This window comes from Triticum aestivum, chromosome 3A, assembly GCF_018294505.1.
Source record: "Triticum aestivum cultivar Chinese Spring chromosome 3A, IWGSC CS RefSeq v2.1, whole genome shotgun sequence".
Taxonomy (NCBI): domain Eukaryota; kingdom Viridiplantae; phylum Streptophyta; class Magnoliopsida; order Poales; family Poaceae; genus Triticum; species Triticum aestivum.
In genome coordinates this window covers 170,660,689-170,669,951 of record NC_057800.1, presented here as the reverse complement: position 1 = coordinate 170,669,951, position 9,263 = coordinate 170,660,689, and positions in this window count along the sequence as shown.

Genomic DNA, 9,263 nt, shown 5'->3' with positions numbered 1-9,263 from the left:
AAGATATTGTAAGCAACTGTGCAGACTAGGGCTGTAGTCTGAGGATTGTCCTCACTGCTACATAGAAGGCTTCTGTCCTTGATGCACCACTCGGTGTGCCAACCCCTCTGGAGTCGTCTGTGGATGTTGTGAACATCTGGTAGACACGTTCTAATGACTACCTGATAGTTTAGTGCGCCATGCTTTACATCTTAAAGTTGGGGCTCCAAAAGCATTTTGAACGCCATTGAACATATGAGATGTTCGAAGAGCTGAAATTGGCATTTCAGGCTCATGCCCATGTTGAGAGGTTGAGACCTCTGACAAGACCTTTGCCTACAAGATGGAGGAGAATGGCTCAGCCAGTGAGCCTGTGCTCAGAATGTCTGGGTACTTCAATCACTTGAATCAAGTGGGAGTTAATCTTCCAGATAAGAGAGTGACTGATAAAAGTTCTCCAGTCGCTATCACCAAGCTACTAGAGTTTCGTGATGAAATATAACATGCAAGGGAAGATAATCCCAGAGATGTTCGTCGTGCTTAAGGCTGTAAAGGTAGAAATCTAGAAGGGGCATCAAGTGTTGATGGTTAACAAGAGCACTGGTTTCAAAGAAGGGCAAGGGCAAGAAGGGAAACTTCTTGAATGGCAAGGCAGTTGCTGCTCCAGTGAAGAAACCCAAGAACCCAAACCCGAGACAAAGTGCTTCTATTAGGGGAACGGTCACTGATAGCGGAACTACCTCAAATACTTGGTAGATAAGGCTGTCAACTTCAACAAAAGTATATTTGATATATGTGTGTTATTGATGTGTACCTTACTAGTACTCCTAGTAGCACCTGGGTATTAGATACCGGTTCAGTTGCTAATATTGGTAAATTGAAACAAAAGCTAGGGAATTAACGGAGACTAGCTAAGGGCGAGGTGACGATGTGTGTTGGAAGTGTTTCCAAGGTTGATGTGATCACCATCGCACGCTCCCTCTACCTTCGTGATTAGTGTTGAACCTAGATAAATGTTGTTAGCATTGGTGTCTGCGTTGAGCATGGACATGATTAGATCATGTTTATTGCAATATGGTTATTCATTTCAGTCAGAGAATAATGGTTATTCTGATTACATGAATAATACCTTCTATGGTCATGCACCCAATGTGAATGGTTTATTGAATCTCGGTCGTAGTTATACACATGTTCATAACATTGATGCCAAAAGATGTAGAGTTGATAATGATAAGTACCACTTTCATGTGGCACTGCCACTTAGGTCATATTGGTGTAAAGCGCATGAAAGAACCTCCATGCTAATGGACTTTTGAAGTCACTTGATTTTGAATCACTTGACACATGCGAACCATGCCTCTTTGGTAAGATGACTAAAACCCCGTTCTTTGGAACAATGGAACGAGCAAGTGACTTGTTGGAAATCATACATGCTGATGTGTGTGGTCCGATGAGTGTTGACGCGCACGGTGGATATCGTTATTTTCTCACCGTCCCCGGTGAATTGAGTAGATGTGGGTATATTTACTTAATGAAGCATAAGTCTGGAATGTTTGAAAAGTTCAAGCAATTTCAGAGTTAAGTTGAGAATCATCGTAACAAAAAGATCAAGTTCCTTTGATCTGATCAAAGGGAAAGTATCTGAGTTATGAGTTTGGCAATCACTAAAGACAAGGTGGAATCGTTTCACAGTTGACGCCGCCTGGAACACCATAGCGTGATGGTGTGTCCGAACGTCATAATCGAACCTTATTGGATATGGTGTATGATGTCTCTTAGCAATCTACCGCTATTTTTTGGGGGGTTATGCATTAAAGACAATTACATTCACTTTAAATAGGAACTATGGTTTGGCAAGAAACCAAAGTTGTTGTTTCTTAAGGTTTGGGGCTACAATGCTTATCTCGATAGGCTTAGGTCACAAAAGCTAGAACCCAAAGCAGAAAATTATATCTTCATAGATTACCCAAACAAGACGATTGGGTATACCTTCTATCTCAGATCTGAGGGCAAAGTTGTAACGCCCCGAGACCGATGTGCCAGGTGTCGTCCAGTTATTCGCTGTTGTTGCCTTGTCATTGCTTGCGTGTCATGCATTGCATGTCATGTCATCATGTGCATTTCATTCGCATACGTGTTCGTCTCATGCATCCGAGCATTTTTCCCGTTGTCCGTTTTGCATTCCGGCGCTCCGTTCTCCTCCGGTGGCCATTTCTACCTTTCTTTCATGTGTGGGGATTAAACATTTCCGGATTGGACCGAGACTTGCCAAGCGGCCTTGGTTTACTACCGGTAGACCGCCTGTCAAGTTTCGTACCATTTGGACTTCGTTTGATGCTCCAGCGGTTAACCGAGGGACCGAAAAGGCCTCGTGTGTGTTGCAGCCCAACACCCCTCCATTTTGGCCCAAAACCCACCAAAATCTGTTCCATCATCTCGGTCATTCGATAACGATCGCGTGGCCGAAAACCGCACCTCATTTGGACTCTCCTAGCTCCCTCTACCTATAAATATGTCCTCCCCGTCCATTTTCGCGCACGAAACCCTAGCCTCCCTCTCCCTCACGCTGCCGGACATGTCCGCCCGGCGACCGGACGTGTCCGCCCTCACCCTCAGCCAATCCGGCCTCGACACCTCACCCCGCCGCCCTCTCTCTCCTCCTCCTGCCGCCGCCGGCCCGCGGGGCCAGAGGCAGGCCCGCGCGGGCCCAGATCCGCCGGCCGCCGCCACCTGCGCGCCTCGCCTCCCGCGCTGCAGAGCGCCGCCATCTGCGCCCGCCCGCGGCCGCGCTGCTCTCGCCGCCGCCTTCGCCGGCCAGGGTCGCCGTCCAGCGCCACCGCTCCCTCCCGCCGGCGCCGCCCTTCGCCGGCGCGGCCCCGCCGCCGCCACCGAGGCGCCCCGCCGCCACCGCCGCTTAATGCTCCGGATCCGGCCACCGAAGCTCCTCCCCGCCCTTCCTTCCAGCGAGATCCGCCTTCGGCGAACCTCGGGCTGCGTGCATGAACAGTGCCGGCCTGATCTGGATCTGAGATCCGTTTGCCTCGGTTGACTTTCTACTCCCGAAACCCTAATAATTTGCGTATTTCATCATGCTATATCTCCGCATCCGTAACTCTGTTTTGCGCATATAGCATATCAAAATGTTCGTCTCAGAGAGTACATCATTTCATCTCATTGCATCATTTTCATTTGAGTTCATCTTGATGCCCGAAATGCTGTTAGAAGAGTGCTATTTGAGATAATTGTCAGTTCTACTGCTCCATTTAGATATTTGTCATTTTTGCCATGATTATTGTGTGCATGATATGCCCATGAGCTCTTCATGTGTTTTGTTATATGTTTTTCCATCTTTCCAGAGGTGTAACCCATGTATTTTTGTGATGTTTGTGGTGACTAGCACAAGCTTGCAAAGTGGTGCATTCGTTAATGCTGTTTTCAGGGACTTAGCATTTCCACTAAGTCCTTGATCTGTTCATTTCATGATGCCATATGTTCATGTTGTTTCCTAGTGATCCGTGCCTCTTTTGAGGATGATCAGTAAGGATGTTTTGTTAATATTGTAGTGCTCTATCCATCCATGTCTTTGTTTGCAATTATGGAGCACCCTAGCTTGAGTCAATCGAGCTCTACTTTTGTCATTTCGTGAATCTGGGCAGATTGTCTACTTGTTAGCGATTTTGCTGATGATGTTGTAGTTGATCCGTGCATGCCATGGTATTGTTCTTGCCATGTCTAGCTTGTATTTTGTGTATTCTTGATGGGTGTATGATTAGATTGTCATGCCTTGCTCTGTAGTGAGTGCATCGAGCTCGTAAACATGCCTACTTGATATCTGTTTTCAGCATGCTCCAGTTTTCACTAAGTCTGTGATCTGATTATGCTTTTGCCATGTTCACATGCTTGCAAATGTATTTTCTGATCCCTTTTGGCTCAAGGTCACTAAGGGACTTTTGTTAAGCTCTTTGAGTAGCTCCATGCCATGATTTACTTTGCCATGTTCAGGCCCTGTAGCATATAGTTTTCATGCTCCAAAGTGTGCTACCTGATCTGAAATTCCAGACAAGTGTTAATTTCACTAAGTCTGAGATCTGTTTGCCAAATGCATTTTTGCCATGCTTGTTTGAACCTGTTAACGGATGATTTGGCCGTAGCTCAGTGCTAGACTTTTGTTAAGCATCTTGAATGGATCCCTGCCATGTATTTTGTTGCCATGTTTGAGTGCTGTAGCATATTTAACTTGTTGCATTTAGATGGCTACTTTCTGTAAATCGCAGACCGATGTCATATTTGAATTGCTTGCCATTTCCAAACCGTAGCTCCGATTTCGGTGTTCTTTATATCGTTTTCAAGCGATTTCATCTCATATTTCCAGTGGCACACTTGGATTTCCAAGTTGAGGCCAGGTTCATTCATCTCTTGTCAAATCATGCATATGCATCGCATACCGCATCCCGCATATCATACCATGTTCATGTGTTGGTTGTTTACTATGTTGTGTGCTTCTTTCCGGTGTTTGCTTCTTCGGGTTGGTTCCGGTAACGTCGCGTTTGTGAGGACCCGTTCGTCTACGTTCCGTTTGTCTTCTTCATGGACGCGTTCTTCTTCCTTGCGGGATTTCAAGCAAGATGAGAATACCCTCGAAATCACTTCTATCTTTGCTTGCTTAGTTGCTCGCTCTTTTGCTATGCCTATGCTGCGATACCTACCACTTGCTTATCATGCCTCCCATATTGTTAAACCAAGCCTCTAACCCACCTTGTCCTAGCAAACCGTTGATTGGCTATGTTACCGCTTTGCTCAGCCCCTCTTATAGCGTTGTTAGTTGCAGGTGAAGATTGAAGTTTGTTCCTCGTTGGAACATGGAGATTTTGTTCCTTGTTGGGACATGTTTACTTGTTGGGATATCACATTATATCTTATTTAATTAATGCATCTATATACTTGGTAAAGGGTGGAAGGCTCGGCCTTATGCCTGGTGTTTTGTTCCACTCTTGCCGCCCTAGTTTCCGTCATATCGGTGTTATGTTCCCGGATTTTGCGTTCCTTACGCGGTTGAGTTATAATGGGAACCCCTTGACAGTTTGCTTTGAATAAAACTTCTCCAGCAAGGCCCAACCTTGGTTTTACCATTCGCCACCTAGCCTTTTTCCCTTGGGAGTCGCGCATCCCGAGGGTCATCTTATTTTAACCCCCCCGGGCCAGTGCTTGTCTAAGTGTTGGTCCGAAATGGGCAGCCTGCGGGGACACCTCGGGGAAACTTGAGGGCTGGTTTTACTCGTAGCTTGACCTATCCGGTGTTGCCCTGAGAACGACATATGTGCAGCTCCCATCAGGATGTCGGCGCATCGGGCGGTTTTGCTGGACTTGTTTTACCATTGTCGAGGATGTCTTGTAGAACTAGGATACCGAGTCTGATCGGAATGTCTCGGGAGGAGGTCTATTCCTTCGTTAACTGAGAGAGCTTGTCATGGGCTAAGTTGGGACACCCCTGCAGGGATTTGAACTTTCGAAAGCCGTGCCCGCGGTTATGGGCAGACGGGAATTTGTTAACGTCCGGTTGTAGAAAACCTGAAGTCGACCTTAATTAAAATGAATCAACCTCGTGTGTAACCGTGATGGTCTCTTTCCAGCGGAGTCCGGGAAGTGAACACGGTTGTTGGAGTTATGCTTGACGTAGGTTGTTTTAGGATCACTTCTTGATCATAGTTGTTCGACCGTGCTTTTGCTTTCTCTTCTCGCTCTCTTTTGCGAATAGGTTAGCCACCATATTTGCTAGTCGCTTGCTGCAGCTCCACCTCATACCTTTACCTTACCCATAAGCTTAAATAGTCTTGATCGCGAGGGTGCGAGATTGCTGAGTCCCCGTGGCTCACAGATACTTCCAAAACCAGCTTGCAGGTGCCGATGAGACCGTGCAGATGACGCAACCAAGCTCAAGGAGGAGCTCGATGAAGATCTTGCCCTTTGTGTTGTTTCGTTTTAGTTGATCAGTAGTGGAGCCCAGTTGGGGTTGATCGGGACCGTGTCACATTTGGGGTTCTTCTTTTATTTTGGTTTCGTAGTCGGACCTTGATTGTACTTGGATGATGTAATGCTTTAATCATGTATTTGTGTGAAGTGGCGATTGTAAGCCAACTATGTATCTCTTTCCCTTATGTATTACATGGGTTGTGTGAAGATTACCTCACTTGTGACATTGCTTTCAATGCGGTTATGCATCTAAGTCGTGCTTCGACACGTGGGAGATTTAGCCGCATCGAGGGTGTTACAAAAGTGTTTGTCGCTAAGAACATGTCCTTTCTCGAGAAAGAGTTTCTCTCGAAAGAGTTGAGTGGGTGGAAGATAGAACTTGATGAGGTTGTTGAAACTTCACTTCAACCAGAGAGTAGCGCATCACAGAAAGATGTTTCTCTGGCACTTACATCAGTTGAGGAGAAAGCTAATGATGATGATCATGAAGCTTCAGATCAAATTACTATCGAACCTCGTAGGTCGACAAGGGTGTGTACAACTTCTTAGTGGTAACCCTCTCTTAAAGGTCTTGTTGTTGGACAACGATAAACCTATGATCTATGAAGAAGCGATGGTGGGCCCGGATTCCAACAAATGGCTAGAAGCCATGAAATCCGAGATAGGATCCATGTATGAGAACAAAGTATGGACTTTGGTGGACTTGCCCGATGAACGGCAAGCCATTGAGAATAAATGGATCTTTAAGAAGAAGACAGACACTGATGGTAATGTCACCATTTTTGAAGCTCGACTTGTCTCAAAGAAGTTTTCGACAAGTTCAAGGAGTTGACTATGATGAGACTCTCTCAATCATATCGATGCTAAAGTTTGTTAGAACTATGTTAGCAGTTGCTGCATTTTCATTTACGAAATCAGGCAGATGGATGTCAAAACAAAGTTTCCTTGACGGTTTTCGTGAGGAAAAGTTTTATGTGATGCAACCAAAAGGTTTTTGTCAATCCTAAGGATGCTAAAAGGTATGCAAACTCCAGCGATCCTTCTGTGGACTGGAGCAACCATCTCAGAGCTGGAACATACGTTTTGATGAGGCGATCAAAGCATTTGGGTTTATACAAAGTTTGCAAGAAACTTGTATTTGCAAGAAAGTGAGTGGGAGCACTACAACATTTCTGATAGGTATATATGGATGACATATTGTTGATTGGAAATGATGTAGAATTTCTAGACAACATAAAGGGTTGTTTGAATGGAGTTTTTCAAAGGAAGACCTGTGTAAAACTGCTTACATGTCGGGTGTCAAGATCTATAGAGATAGATCAAGACGCCTGATAAGACTTTCATAGAGCACATACCTTGACATGATCTTGAAGGAGTTCAAGATGGATCAGTCAAAGAAGGAGTTCTTGCCTAAGTTGTGAGGTGTGAAGTTAAGACTTGAAGCTCGACCACGGCAGAAGAAAGAGAAAGGACGAAAGTCATCCCCTATGCCTTAGCCATAGGCTCTATACGATATGCCATGTTGTGTACCGTGATGTGCCTTGCCACGTGTCTGGCAAGGGGGTACAAGAGTGATCCAGGAGTGGATCATTGGACAACGGTCAAAATTGTCCTTAGGAATAAGGAAACGTTTCTTGGTTATGGAAGTGATAAAGAGTTCGGTGTAAAGGGTTACGTAGATGCAGGCTTTAACACCTATCCGGATGACTCCGAGTAGCAAACCGGATACGTATAATGGAGAAACCATTTGGAATAGCTCCAAGTGGAGCATAGTAGCAACATCTACAATATGAAATCGAGATTTGGAATAGCTCCTTGCAATTTACATTTTTTGTCATTTGCCTCTCGTTTTCTCTCCCCCACTTCACAAAAATTTGCCCTTTTATTCGCCTCTCTTTTTCCGTTTGCCATTTCCTTGTCAGACCTATCCTTTGCTTGCAATCATGAGTGATTTTGGTATGGCACCAATAGATGATGGCCTAACTCCTAAAATTGGACGTACGAGTAATCTAGATGACAAAACCTTTATTTTGGGGCAAGGGAACGTTATGGGAAAAGAACACATCCAAGAATTTTTCAATTGTGTCGGGAAGCTTAGTCTTGATGATGCTCCTATACTTAAAACTACTAGATCTTATGCGGATGCTATTTCAGCACTAGTTCTGAAACTTGAAAGTAAATTTATTCATACCCATCCTACCATGCAAAGATTGTTTTTTGAGCTCCCCGTTATAAACAACCCTAGAGCTAAAAAGTTGTCCACTCTTGTTCTTATGAATGAGTTTGACTACATAATACGAGAAGCTAGGGAAATCTTTGACTTTTATGGTATGAATCGTGAAATACCTGTGATAGATGAAATTCTTTACAATAGTGACTATGCTTTAAGACATTTGCTTGGGGACAATAAAATCTTTGATGGTAATCTTAAAAAGGAAGTCCCAGTTCTAGATATAATCCAATAAGTTTTCAATAATGTTAATCAACATTACTCTTGGATTGTTGCGGGAAATCAAAAGAGGTATGATGAAAACCAACTTAGGATTGCAAAGGCATCTATGGATAACATGTTTTATGTTGTGTTTACAAAGCCTCATGATGAAAATACCTCTAAGAAAGTCAAGAAGAAGGATGACAAAATTTAGATCCTTGCTTTATGCCTAGCTAAGGGCATATAACTATAGTGCTTGCTGGGAGGCAACCCAATGAATAAATTTTATTTTTGCTTTTTTGCTTCCTGTTTTTGTGTGTTAACACAATTATGCTACTGTTATGACTGTGTTTTTATGTTTTAATTAGTGTTTTTGCCAAGTAAAGCCTTTAGGATCTTGTTGGGTGATAGTTGTTTGATCTTGTTGAAAAACAGAAACTTTTACGCCCGGGAAATTAATTTTCATTTTTACCAGAGAGCGATAAAATACCTATTCCACTTGCAGTAGATCAATATACAAATTGCTAAGGTCGTCCTAATGTTTCAGAATTTTTTGAGTTACAGAAGTATTCAAAATATTCAGATTGCTACAGACTGTTCTGTTTTGACAGATTCTATTTTCTTTGTGTTGTGTGCTTATTTTGATGGCTCCATGGGTTTCTTTGATGAGTTTTTGCCATAAAAAAGTTGGAATACAGTAGATATAATACAAGAACAAAAAATGAATTGGTTTGATATAACACTTATAGTACTAGTTTATTATTCTTATACTAACAGATCTCACGAAGGTTTTGTTGAGTTTTGTGTGATTGAAGTTTCCAAGTTTTGGGTTATCTTACGATGGATGAAGGAAGGATGGAAGAGCCTAAGATTGGGTATGCCC